The following is a 14963-nucleotide window of genomic DNA, read 5'->3' as shown; positions in this document are numbered from 1 at the left end:
TGTTGTCGTCATTGTTAATGTTTGTTTGCCATCTTACAGCATCTCCTCTTCCTCCCCCAACTCCCTCAGCAGAATTGTTCATTCTCTTACTATCATGGGTCAGAAATATCCATTAGGAATAAAACTGATGTTGAAAATTGTGCATTTTCTCATTCTAGCTAATGGCTGTCCATTTCTGTTTATAGAGGATAAAAGATACATTGCTGAGTGTTTAATTTTGATTTTTACAGCTATACAAAGAGGGCTGTAGGTTCTGTAGACACACAGAAAGGGCAAGTCTTGAAGTTTTGTATTGAAAAAATGGGTAAAGAATGTGAGGATCTAAGGAAAAGTAACTTTTTGGGGAGGCCCTTGTATTCCTTTCTCTTCTCCTCCACATGCCTACAAATACTTGTAACTGGCCTTATGGTGTGAATAACCAGGTATTTGCACTATTAAAACCTTTAAGCTCTGCTTCAGCATTCCTTTTAGTGGTGACTGAAACTGGAAAATTTTAGTGCTAGGGACCATCGAGAACTCTTTTGGGAGTTCTTACCATTCCTCACATCAAAGTGTGGACGGATATAAACTATATCAGTTATATCAGTTTGACAGTGTGAACAGTAAACCACCATCATAAGTTTCAAGAACCACAGACATTATTGGAGCTATTAGCTATGACTGGGACGGGATTGTTTTTGTGTTCTGAAAGCCAGGGAAATGGATACTGTGATGTTTCTGATGGTTTTCCAGTAGTGAGGGAGAAACACATACTGAGTTCATTACCTAGTAAATGGTATTTTTCCTTTGTGTGACAGACACTCCCATGTTCAAGTGCTACCAGTGTATCTCTAATAATAAGTAGAATCATGCGCTGCTGACTGGTGAAGTAGAGGTGCTAAGAGTTAGATCTTTTCCTTACCCAGCAGTTTCCCAGATGACGTCTTGGCTCATTCTTAGCAAAGCATTTCAAGATTTTTTTTTGATGGGTTAATAGTTAAAGAATATTTGATCTGTTGAATTACACTGGAAATTTTTTTTCCTTTTTAATTTTTTCATCATTGATAGCAATTCCAATACTCTAATGTCTATTGTGCTTTGTCAGGTACAAAATAAATTTGTTTACCTACATCTATTAAAGCCCATTTTAAAAACAGAATTGTTAACTTAAATTTTTCTTGTCCTTTTATTATTTATTGCTTTTTGCTATGCTTGATGTATTAGAGACATTCTGCATCTAAATAGCAATAACTTGAATAACTGTGAAATACTGTGTAATCTAATGTAACTCCTGTAGCATCAAGACCACATATAGGCCTGATAAAATTTTTTCCAATTGAAAATGATCTGGCTCAGTCCCTAAGTGGTTAGTTGATTTCAGGGTGATAGTGACCCTTTCCAAAAATGTTAGCCCTTCCAAAGTAATGGAACAACTTTTAGCATGTAACATTAATGTTAATATCTACAGTTGTATAGGATTGATAGACTATGATTAACTCACATAAATTGGATGATTGATGGTAGTATATCTAATTTAAATATAAGTAAACTGAGGATTAGGAAGTTTAAACAGTTTCCCTAGGCTCTAACAGCTAAAATGCAGCAGAGCTAGGCTTTAAGTCCATTACCACATGAAATACTGACTCAGTCTCGGCCAAAATCTGAGAATATTCTGAGAGTGACGCTTTAGACTGTGGTTAGCATTTGTATTTTAGTGTAAATGCAGGATCTGAAAACAGGGTTCTATAATTTTGAAGAACTGAGGTTCAGAAATGTTAAAAGAATGCTGTGTTGGATAGAAACCAACTTTACATATTTATTTTGCTGGAGGACAAGTCTGGGTTCAGAGCACAACATTATACTGAAATTATTTTCTATTGCTACCTCTCCTCTCCAGACAGCATATATTTGTTGTATATAAATCTAAATGGCAAATTATTGTGTTTACCTGAAGACTAAACTTTTTGACTGTGGGAAAGGATTTTAGATATCCATTCACTAATAAGTCAAAACCTAAATTTAATTTAGAGGATGCTGAATTTGTTCTTTCTGTTTTTATGTAAAGAATTTGCCCTTTTTCCCCCCTTTTCTTCTATTGAGAAATGCTGGACTCTAATTTGAATGGATTTTAAAAATAAAAATATGAAAATAAGCTAAACCAAACATAATGACTGCTTTTCCAATTCTGGGATATTTTTATCTTTTTCTTGTGCTTTTTAGGCATACATGGAAACCACAGACAGTCATATAAATAAAATTTCAGTTAATTTTAGTGACAGTATTTCAAAGAAAATTTAAGAATTGTTTTGCAGAGGCATTCTATGGCCAACGATCTATTTCTGATTATGGGAACAAATGTTTTTATTGGCTAGGGTTTGGACATCAGCAAAATAGTATTGTTTTGGCACTACATCTTTTTAAAGATGCCCTGTCTCAGAAGTGAATCCTTTTGTACTATTATTCACAAAATTTGTCATATTCTTTACTAGGGAATGCCTGCACCAAGGCATTTGTAGAGCTATCTAATTAAAAAAAATTTTTTTAATGTTTATTTAATTTTGAGAGTGAGACAGAGAGACAAAGCCCGAGCTGGGAAGAGGCAGAGAGAGAGGGAGACACAGAATCTGAAGTAGGCTCCAGGCTCCGAGCTGTCAGCACAGAGCCTGACATGGGGCTCAAACCCATGAACTGTGAGATCATGACCCAAGCCGAAGTTGGATGCTTAACCAACTGAGCCACCCAGGCACCTGAGCTATCTAATTTTTTTAGAAGAATAAAGTACTGTGATAGAAAAATGTGGCTTGAATAAAAGAGTAATAGATATTTAGTTAGAATTTTAAGTTTCATATTGGTAAAAAAAATTAGTTCAGTTATTAAAATATAGACTAGTGATTTGACTACCTTCAATATGAATCTAGTTTTCTGTAATTGTAAGTATAGATTGGAGAGAAGAGGATTGTTGTGTATGCAACAATCTGCAGTTTTAACATAGGAGAATTAACCTTAGTATAGGATGCTATTTGTGGTCAGAGAAGTAGATATAAGTACTATGTAATGCTTTAATTCTTTAAGCTGTTTAGAATGCACTGAACACAACATACAGGATAGTAGTTGTCCATTTGACCTAGATATAAATACTGTATAGTCAGGGAACTGAGTGTAGAAAGGATAGAAGAGAGTATTCTCCCTCCTTTGTAGAGGAGTATGCATGAAAGGAGAATGAGAAAGGTAGTGTACATGTTGGATGATGGAATCAGGGCTCACAAATATTTTATTTTATTTAGTCCTTTTTAAGTAATCTCTGCACCCAACATGGGGTTTGAACTGATGACCCTGAGATCAAGAGTCGCATGCTCCACCGACTGAGCTAGACAGGTACTCCAGGGCTCATGAAGATTTTAAAGCGCTGGAATTATAGGCTATTAGCTAAGAAGATGAAATCTGGGACAATAGGAAAAAAATGTAGGTTTCTGCATGTAAGTATAAAAAGCCAGCTGTATAATTATTTAGAATAAAGAAGGGCAGGATGATTTTCCAGCCAGAGAGATTTGAGAAATACACAAAGGCAGCTAAAAAAAAAAAAAAAAAAAAAAAAATATATATATATATATATATATATATATATATATATATATATATATATGATTGTAAACGATACTTATGAAAGGTAGTATGGGTAGTGTCCCAAGCCACTGTGCTGACATAGAGCGCTTGGTGATGAATTCAGTTGAAAGGTGGTATCCAGAATATGTGGAAGGATTTTTGATTTTGTGTAGAGTTGATGCTGAAAACATAAAAATACTGCTGTGAAGTATAAAGACATGGCTTTTTAAAAAGTTTTATTTATTTTGAGAGATAGTGTGGGTTCGGCTTTTGGCTTTGTCTAGCAAAACTGAGGACAGCAGAAAGGATTACTCAAGACTTCATGCAAGTCAAGAGAGGTGAGAAGGAGGCTAAGGGAAGTCTCCCAAGCTGCTCTCAAACTTCGGTATTTATTAAGTATACATTCAGGGAAACATTGCACAATACATCAGTGGGCTACATGCCAGTAAGAACATATAGTAAGTGTGCAGAAAAGGCATTGCCAAGACTACAAAAGAGCAGTGCAGAAAGCAGGGTGGAGAACAAGATAAGATATTCCATAGATAACATAACATGGTCTAAGGGATTCATGAGCACAGGCAGGACCCAACCTGTGTATACACATTAACTAGATACTGCCTCGCTGTTTTCAGCAAAGCCAGAAAGGAGAGTTCTGCTTTCAATGCGTTCCATATAACCTTCTAACCCAGGACATAGCTATTTGATTTCCCACAAGCGAGAGCAAGTGCAAGTTGGGGAGGGGCAGAGAGGGAGAGAGAGAATCCCAAGTGGGCTCTGCGCAGCCAGCGCATCTGCTGACGCGGGGCTCGTCCCACCAATTGCAATATCATGACCCAGGCTGAAATCAAGAGGCACATGCTTAACCAACTGAGCCAGCCAGGCACCTCTGAAGATATATATGGCTTTTAAAACATGCTAAGGACTACAAACAGGACTTTTAAAGTTGGTTCATGACAAAGCAAGTAGATATAAATGGAAGTTAAGCTGGTAAGTGGTGGTTTGAACTCACATTTTGTTTCCTATTCCCAGACAGTTGTCTCTTTGAAGTAATAAAACCATATTTCAGGTTGGAACATGATGTAGTGTAGAGCATGCATCTGCTGTTAGATTCTCTCAACATCTCTGAAACAGAGGATATTCAGTCTTAATGTTATTCTCACATTCCTCCATGCTCACTTAAGTGGTTTGTTATCCCATAATAGTACTAGACTTTCATTTACTTATAATTCTCTTTATTTTACTAATGTATTGGTAATCTCAGTTATGGTAAAGAATCTTTCACTGACCCAGTCTGTATGGTCTGCTATTAGAGTACTACTCTCAGAACCACCATAGGACAAGGTTTTCTTGCCATGCTCAGGTTCTCCCATACTTGATGCTTTGAGGCCATAGAGAACTTCCTGAGGAAGATGTGGATCTACACAGGCCTAACCTACTACAAATTCACATTGTTTGCAAATAGCCTGGACCTCATTACTACAAGGAATACTGCTACTCATCTGTCATGTATTGTTGTATCACCCTGTGGGTTACTCTACTCTTCTTAACTTCCAGTTCCTTTTTCTACTCTTCTGTTTCCATTGATCTCAAGTATGGTTAGTACTAACAAAAAAAAACTTTACTTCATCTCTTTTGGCTTTTATCCTGTTTCTTCTTCATCATAAAATGTTTGAAATGATTCTCCTTCATTTGCTGTCTCCATTTTTCTAAGAGACGTGTGGTGCAGTGGAAATAATATAGTATCAAGAATTTTAAAACCTTGAGCAAAGTGAATTTACCCTTTCTGATAATAATATTTTTCCTACAGGGATGTTATCAGGTGGTTGTCTATTAATACTTCAATAAACTATAATATGACATATTATAATTATTATAATATTATGATCTCTTACCATCCACTCTCAACTCATATACCAGTCTTACCCACATCTCAAGGATTTATTCTGAAGTATAGTGTATGTCTTCTCCATTCTGAAATCACAATTGAAGTTTTTAACATTTTCTTAATTCACGAATATATTTCTTAATTCATGAATATATTCCTTAATCCATACTAGTTGTTATGATAGATAAACCTTGAGATTTTAGTGGATAGCATGGTAGAATTTTTTTCTCTTCTTACTTGCATAAAGTCTAATTAATGGCAGTGGAATAGATGGGAGTGTGGGATATCTTCAGAGTGTGGTTCTCAGGGTCATCTTGGGTATCACCATTCAGTTGACAGAGTAGTAAGAGAAAGCATGGAAGATAGTAAGGCTGGATTTTATGGGATAGGCCTGGGAGGCAGTATATATCGCTTCATTTTACTTAACGGAAGTCAGTTATATGGCCCCAGTTAACTATAATGGGAGTTTGGCAAATAAAGCCTAGATGTATGCCAAGGGGAAAAGTGAAACAGATTTAGTGAACAACTAACTAGCTTTTCTCTGCCATAGCATTCTTGCTGAATTCGAACATCTTTTCCCTTATCTGAATTCTCTGTGACCATTTTATTTTGGACATCACTAATTCAGTGTTTGTGGTATAATAAAAAGTAAATATTTAGTCTTTGTCTCAGTTCCTGGCACAGAGCTCCTGAAATCCTTGGAATTTATTGCCTTTGTATGCTAATGAGATAGCTGATTGGTTTAGTGGACCCTGGATTGCTTCAGGAAGGGGCTGGTCTATGAGAGGAACCAACCTTGTAATTAGAGGGTTGGAAATTTCAGCCCCACTGGGGAGAGGAGAGAGGCTGGAGACTGAGTTCAATAACCAACAGCCAATGATTTAATTAATCAGTCACGCCTACCTAATGAAAGTTACTATAAAAACACCTAAACCAAAGGGTTCAGAGATCTTCTGAATTGGTGAACACATTGATGTGGTGGGAAGGTAGTGTGTTTAGAGAAGGTATGGAGGCTTTGTTGGTCCCCCTTCTCCATACTTTGCCTTGTATTCTTCTTCTGTTTGGTTGTTCCTGAGTTGTATCCTTTATAATAAACTGGTAAACATAAGTAAAATGAATTTTCCTGAGTTCTGTTTTTCTAGCAAATTCTCGAACCTCAGGCGGGTGGTAGTGTAAGCCCCTGCATTCAGAAGTGTGGATAAGATTAGACACCAGTTTACAACTAGTGTCTGAAGTGAGGACAGTCTTCTGAAGCTGAGCCCTGAGCCCTTGACTGACCTGTGGGGTCTGTACTAACTCTGGGTAGTGTCAGAATTGAATTGAATTGTTGGACACCTAGTTGGTGTTGGAAAAATAAAAACATACCTTTGGTGTCAGAGAAGATGCAACATAGTCTTCATCGTGCTAGTTTGATGAACAAACCCGTAGGTTTGAGATAAATATACCTCACATTTACATATATATAATATCATGTATATATATCTCATGTATATATATTTATATATCACATTTTCTTTATTCATCCGTTGATCATTGATGGATACTTAGGCTGCTTCCATATTTTGGCTACTGTAAATAATAATGCAGTGAACACAGGGGTACATATAACTTTTTGAATTGGTGTTTTTGTTTTCTTTGGATAAAACCCAGAAGTAGAATTTCTAGATTATATGATAGTTCTAGTTTTAATATTTTGAGGAACCTCCATACTGTTTTCCACAAATGCTACACCAGTTTACGTTCCCACCACAGTGCACAAGGGTTCCCATTTCTCCACACCCTCCCCAAGGTTATTTTTTTTTTTTGTCTTTTTCATAATAGCTAATCTGATAGGTGTGGGGTGATATTTCATTGTGGTTTTGCATTTCCCTGATGATCAGTGATGTTGACCATCTTTTCATGGGTCTGTTGCCAATCTGTATATCTCCTTTGAAAAAATGTTCAAGTACTCTGTCATTTTTTGGTATTAAGTTGTGTAAGTTCTTTAAGTATTTTGGATATTAACTTCTAATCAGATATATGATTTGCAAATATTCTCCCATTCAGTAGGTTCCCTCTTAGTTTTGTTGATGGTTTTCTTCACTGTGCAAAGCTTTTTAGTTTGATGTAATCCTATTTGTTTATTTCAGCATTGTTGCTCTTGCCTGAGAAGACAGGTCCCTCCAAAACATTGCTAGGACTGATGTCAAAGAGTTTACCACCTATGTTTTCTTCAAGGAGTTTTATGGTTTCAGATCCTACGTTCAAATCTAATTCATTTTGTACATAGTACAAGTACATAGTATATGAAAGTGGTCATATTGTACATAGTATAAGTAAAGAAAGTGGTCCAGTTTCATTCTTGTGCTGTCCAGTTTTCCCAACTTCATTTGTTGAAGAGACTGTCTTTTCTCCATTGTGTATTTTTGCCTCCTTTGTCATAGATTAATTGACCATATAAGCATGGGTTTATTTATTTCTGGGCTCTCTATTCTGTTCCATTGGTCTATGAGTCTCTTTTCTTGCTAGTACCATACTGCTTTGATTACTGTTTCCCCTTCCTTCCTTCCTTCCTTCCTTCCTTCCTTCCTTCCTTCCTTCCTTCCTTCCTTCTGTGTTTTATTTTCTCTGGGAAGTGGTGGTATTACTATTCTGTCAGTCTTCTGTACTTGAATCCTAGTCATACCTCACACCAAACAAAAATATTAACCTGAAATGGATTATAGACTAAATATAAGCTGAAACTGTAAAAGTTTTTTTGTTTGTTTGTTTTTATTTGTTTTTTACTTTGAAAGAGAGAGAGGGCAAGCTGGGGAGGGGCAGAGAGAGAGAAACCCAAACAGGCTCCACACTGCCAGTGTGGGGCCTGATGCAGGGCTTGAACTCACAAACTGTGAGATCATGACCTGAGATCATGACCAGATCTAGAGTTGGATGCTTAACCTACTGAGCCACCCAGGCACCCTGAAACTATAAAGGTTTTAAAAAGAAAATTTAAGAGAACATGTTTGCAACTTTTAGTTTAAGGAAAGACTTTAGATAGAACACCAAAAGCATGACTGGAGTACCTGAAAACCTTTGAAAAAGAATGTATCAGTATGCAAAAAAGGTAGATCTTCAAATAGCAAGAATTCCAATTTTGTTTCATAAATTTTATTTGGAACTACAGAACCTGGTTGCTACTTGAGCCTTCTATTTTTTCTATTTACCTGTAGTGAACAGGAGGACCCTGAAAGAAATAAGGGGACATGCAACAATTCACCTAGAAACTCAGAGTTTTCCCAGGTGTTATCTATGCTTCTAAGCCAGGTTTTCTTCTTCAAGTCAGAATTTTGGGTATATTCAAATATGTGGGGTGACTTTGACAATAGAACTTCTTTATTAAAGTTTTAATTGCTATGGATGGTAGCCAAATTTAGATATAAAACTTCAGATACACAAACATTATTATATGTGAAAGATTTTATGGTATGGAAGAAAGAGTACAGAACTCTGGGGATTTATTTATCTGTGTTAGTATTATATACCTATATACATGTATATATATATATGTGACATATATATATGTATGTGTATATATATACATACATATATATATATGTATATATATATACATACATACATATATGTGACAATAGCTATTTAGAGAGAGCATCCATTTCCTAGGTCATATAATCTATTTTCAAAGGTATTTAAGGAATGGTAATTTGGTATTATCCATCTCCCCAACCCTCAGCTCTGGGTCTAATTAAGTTCTTCTATGATCCAGACATCTTACTTATCATATGAAATATGTTCACATATTTTTTGCTTGAGTTTCTCTTGTGCTTTGAGTATTCCTGTGGAACTTTCGGTTATGGATATTACTGTGCACGGTCATCTCTTTATAATTATAGTTACAAATGTGCCACTTTTAAAAAGTGAAGTATTTGGTGGCCTCTAGTGGTACTCATGTGTCTATAAAAAATCACTAATACCACCAATATACAAAATTTTAGGGAGAAAGAATTAATAGGGTGACAAAACACATATAAGTAGATTTGTCTAGGAAAAGTTTTTGATCTTTGAGAACTAAAATCGTATTAATCACTTATAAATCTATCAGTGATGTGACTGTCTCTACTAATTTATAGCAAATTTTATCATTACTAGACTTGCTTTACTTTTCACATATGCCTTGAAATTATATACATGAATCTTATTTGGAAGTATTTCTATGTAGCTTGTACTTTGGTCAGCAATAACGTACTATTTAGATTGTACTGAGATGTGTCCATGAAGGGGGATGGTAAGAATGATTCTGACATCTTCTTAAATAATAGGATCATTATTTCATAAATTAATCATAAAGATGATCAGTCCTTAAAGTCTATTTCTTTAAATAGCAAATTCTGGCTGACTTAAAAATATTTCAAGTTCAGCCCAGAATTATCCAGATATCCAGAATCTGAAATATATGTAGGAATTTAGATCATTTCAGAATTTGGGAAAATTTATATAAATTCAAGATTTGGAAAGGTAAAGAGAAAACTGACAGTTTTAGGTAGGTTAACTTTTTTAAGTGCTGAAATTAATCTGTATTCATGCTAAAAATAAGATGATGAAATCCAGAGATTTAATAACTTGCCCAAGGTCATAAAGCTCCTAACTGTTGGTTGAGATAATACTAAAATCCTGGTTCTTTGACTCTCTACTAAAACTTTTTGAAAACTGAAATAAAATATTCTTTGTGTTGGTTGGAAGAAACTGATTTTTTTGTTTTTGTTTTTGTTTTGTTTTTTTAATGAAGAAGTTAACAGGATAAGCCTTATTCTAATTAGGAAGGATTACCTGGCATTAGAAAGACATGAAAAGTGTTTTAACATTGAAATCAGAATAGTCTAATGTTACAACAAATCTGTGTTAAGGAGTTAGCAGTTTTTATTTCCTCCAAAGATAGACTCATATTTTTAAGAAATGCCTATAGTACATGTGAATTTGGAAATAACTTTGATTATGTGAAATCTAATGAAAAAGTTGGATTCCACTACTGGGCGCATAACTGACTGAAAGATTTCATTAGGGTATAGTAATATTTTCAGTACTTTCCTCAAATTCAGTGGTATGTACTTTGGAAAGAGAAACAAACGGATATAAAACTTGTATGAGATGTGCTATCAATTTGTGAATTGTAATTTCTTAATGAATTAATTTTTTAATGTTTTTATTTATTTTTGAGACAGAGAGAGACAGAGCATGAGCAGGGGAGGGTCAGAGAGAGAGGGAGACACAGAATCCGAAGCAGGCTCCAGGCTCTGAGCTGGCAGCACAGAGCCCGACGCAGGGCTTGAACTCACAGACTGTGAGATCATGACCTGAGCTGATGTCAGACGCCTAACCGACTGAGCCACCCAGGCGCCCCTGAATTAATTGTAATTTCTATTGTTTGAGGCACACTGGGCTCTTTCCTGGGCAGAGACAGCTTTTCCTGAGACTTCTCAGTACTGATACATAAGATAAAGTAGAGTCCTAGATTCTGGTTTTAAATGTTTTACTTCCTTACAGGCCAGAGGAGTAGAGGATGAGACATGTTCTGAATTGAAAAGAGGCACAGGAAGGTCCCTGTTCATAAGTAATATTTTGCACTCATTCCATCAACCAGAGATTCTTTTAGGCTAAATATGGCCTCTTTAAAATTTCTGGAAGATGCTTTTTAATTTTACATTGTATATTTGCTTATATTAATATCATTCTGCCAAGGTAGAATGTGTAATTTTATTTCACAGAACAACTTGTTGCCTAATGGTGACAGTGACTACTTTAAATAGAATGATGTGATGCTGCTAGTCCTAAAAGTGAAGAACCATTTTCTAAACATGAAAAAAGAATAAAAGGTGGAGTCCAGAAACTAATACCTTAAATATAGGTTCTAGGTGATTTTTTCCTCAAGTTTTTACTTACATTCTCGTTGTTAGCATACAGTGTAACATTAGTTTCAAGTGTAGAATCAAGTGATGTATCACTTAAATTTAACACCCAGTGTTCCTCACAACAAATGCCTGCCATAGTACCTGTCACCCATTTAACCCATCCCCCTGCCCAACTCCCCTCCAGCAACCCTCAGTTTGTTCTCTATAGTTAAGAGTCTGGGTTTTGATTTGCCTTTCCACCTCCCATGTTCATTTGTTTTGTTTCTTAAATTCCACATGAGTGAAATCATGTGGTATTTGTTTTTCTCTGACTTATTTTGCTTAGCATAATACTCTTTAGCTCCATCCACATAAGTATAAATGGCAAGATTTCATTCTTTTTGATGGCTGAGTAATATTCCATTGTCTATATATACCACATCTTCCTTAGCCATTCATCAATCAGTGGACATTTGGGCTCTTTCCATAATTTGGATATTGTTGATAGTGCTGCTATAAACATTGGGATGCATGTATCCAATGTACTGATCCCTTTGAATCAGTATTTTTGTATCCTTTGGGTAAATACCTAGTAGTGCAATTGCTGGATTGTAAAGTAGTTCTATTTTTAACTTTTTGAGGAACCTCCATACTATTTTCCAGAGCGACTGTACTAGTTTGCATTCCCACCAACAGTGTAAGAGTGTTCCCCTTTATCCACATCCTGGCCAACACCTGTTGTTTCCTATATTTGTTTGTTTGTTTGTTTTTTAAGATTTTATTTTTAAGTAATCTCCACACCCAGCATGAGGCTCGAACTTACAACTCCGAGATCAAGAGTCATGTGTTCCACTGACTGAGCCAGCTCGACAACCCAATCTGTATTGTCAATTTTAATCATTCTGACAGGTTCAAGGTGATATCTCATTGTATTTTTGATTTGTATTTCCTTGATGATGAGTAATGTTGAGCATCTTTTCATGTGTCTGTTGGCCATCTGTATGTCTTCTTTGGAAAAATGTCTATTCATGTCTTCTGCCCATTTTTTAACTGTATTATTTTTGGGGGGAGGTGTTGAATTTTAGAAGTTCTTTATAGACTTTGGATACTAACCCTTTCTTTATCAGATATGTCATTTGCAAACATCTTTTCCCATTCTGAAGGTTGCCTTTTAGTTTTGTTGATTGTTTCCTTTGCTGTGCAGAAGCTTTTTATCTTGATAAAGTCCCAATAATTTATTTTTGCTTTTGGTTCCCTTGCCTCGGGAGACGTGACTAGTAAGAAGTTGCTCTAGATAAGGTTAGAGAGGTTGCTGCCTTTATTCTCCTCTAGAATTTTGATGGTTTCCTGTTTCACACTTAGGTCTTTCATCCATTTTGAATTTATTCTTGTGTATGGTATAAGAAAGTGGTCCAATTTTATTCTTCTGCATGTTGCTGTCCAATTTTCCCAGTACCATTTGTTGAAAAGTCTTTTTTCTATTGGATACTCTTCCTGGCTTGTCGAAGATTAGTGACCTTGTAGTTGTGGGTCCATTTCTGGGATTTCTATTCTGTTCCATTGGTTTATGTGTCCATTGTGCCAGTACCATACTGTCTTGATGACTACAGCTTTGTAATAAAGCTTGAAGTTCAGAATCATGATGCCTCCAGCTTTGCTTTTCTTTTTCAGGATTGCTTTGGCTATTCAGGGTCTTTTGTGGCTCAGTACAAATTTTAGGAATGTTTGTTAATAGTTCTGTGAATAATGCTGGTGTTATTTTGATAGGGATTGCATTAAGTCTGTAGATTATTTGGGGTAGTATAGACATTTTAACAATGTTTGCTCTTCCAATCCATAAGCATGGAATGTTTTTCCATTTCTTTTTGTCATCTTCACTATCCTTCATAAGTTTTCTATAGTTTTCAGAATATAAATCTTTTACCTCTTTAGTTAAATTTATTCCTAGGTATCTTATGGTTTTTGGTGCAATTGTAAGTGGGATAGATTCCTTGTTTTTCTTTCTGCTGCTTCATTATTGGTGTATAGAAATGCAACAGACTTCTGTACATTAATTCTGTAACTTCACTGAATTTGTGTATCAGTTCTAGTAACACTGGTGATTTTTTTTAAAAAAAAGATCATTAAAGAGCAGTCTTATGAATTCTTAGGAAAAACATTTTTGAGTAGTTTGCACATTTCTCTAGAATTCTGCTTTAAAATGTATAGATATTTTGAAAATTTGGTTACAATTGGATTCCATTTCACTCATTTATTTATTGAGCACTTACTAGGTGTCACGCCTTGAGATGAGTGTTGAAAATACAGCAGTGAACCAGATAAAATCCTTGTCTTTTTATAAATTAAGTCTCTAGTGGAGAGAAACTGGCATTAACCATAATGAATAGGTAAATCATAAAATATGTGAGAGGTGATAAGCACTATTAAAAAATAAAAAGGCAGTGACAGGAAGAGTGATAGCTCCTTAGTTTGTAAATAATCAAGGCAACCTGTTGCTGAAATAGTCTAGCAAAAGCAAACAAGCCAGGTTAAATGCTTTTAGAATTTAGATATTACCAAGGAAATTTTAACTGTATACTTTTAACCTTACCAAATTATTAAAGAAAATATCTTTAATATGAAATAGTGATGGACTTTAGTTTGTTGGCTTTAAGTAGCCAAGAATTATTCAGACATGTGAGTTGTACATGATCATGATTATAATTTTCTGTGGTCAAATAGGTTATACACTTAATGTGCAACCTATTTGTTTTGTTTTTAAATTATTTTTTTCAAGTTTATTCATTTATTATTTCTAAGAGAGAGAGAGCACAAGTGGGGTAGGGATAGAGAGAGAGACAGACAGACAGACAGACAGAATCCGAAGCAGGCTTCAGGCTCTGAGCTGCCAGCACAGAGCCCGACATGGGGCTCGAACTCACGAACTGTGAGATCATGACCTGAGCTGAAGTGGGACGCCTAACCAACTGAGCCACCCAGGTGCCCCAATGTACAACCTATTTGTATATGATACAAAATTTTCTAAAATATTTGTATTTACTACAAGTGCAAAGAAAAGGGTAAAGAGATAATCACACATTTACAATTTATTATTAAAGCAAGGTAAGTACAAATATAAAAATTCTGTTTTTCTGAATTAACTGAGCAGTTGTTTAACTGATATGGGACTTTTCATTTTGGGACTTGTAAGGAAGAAAAATGATTCTATGTACTTTTGATACCATACCAGGAAATTTACCGCTACTTATTATTTGTTAATATACATAATACAGCACATAAGTATTTATTCTTTTAATACAATTCATAGACTTGGTCATTTTTTTAGATTAATATAATTATCTAGTATATATATTTGTGTGTGTGTGTATGTGTGTATATATATATAGATAGATGGTTAATTTGTCCTTTGATACCACTAATGTTTAGTGATTCCCTTTCCCTTCTTTCTTTTTTTCCTGCTTGGTAAACATTTGCAGAAAGAGACTGACTGGTAGGTTATGAGGCTGCCTCTGGTTATTGGTAGACATTTCTCTACAAGTTCTTCCTATTAGAGTGTGACCTCATTTAAAATCTGGGATAATGATGAAAATATTATAGAATCCTTAAAGTTTTCCTCATCAAATTCCAGT

The 14963-nt window shown here is 35.2% G+C and overlaps 1 protein-coding gene across 5 annotated transcripts in view; it reads left to right on the top strand.

Moving 5' to 3' along the window:
* The window catches only part of SBF2 (SET binding factor 2), a 473279-nt gene that overhangs the window by 100156 nt on the left and 358160 nt on the right, over positions 1–14963 (top strand). The gene's annotated exons all lie outside the window — the stretch shown is intronic.

This window comes from Panthera tigris, chromosome D1 (assembly GCF_018350195.1).
Source record: "Panthera tigris isolate Pti1 chromosome D1, P.tigris_Pti1_mat1.1, whole genome shotgun sequence".
NCBI lineage: Eukaryota > Metazoa > Chordata > Mammalia > Carnivora > Felidae > Panthera > Panthera tigris.
The sequence above is the reverse complement of the archived record's forward strand: the minus strand, read 5'-3'. Positions and strand labels throughout refer to the sequence as shown.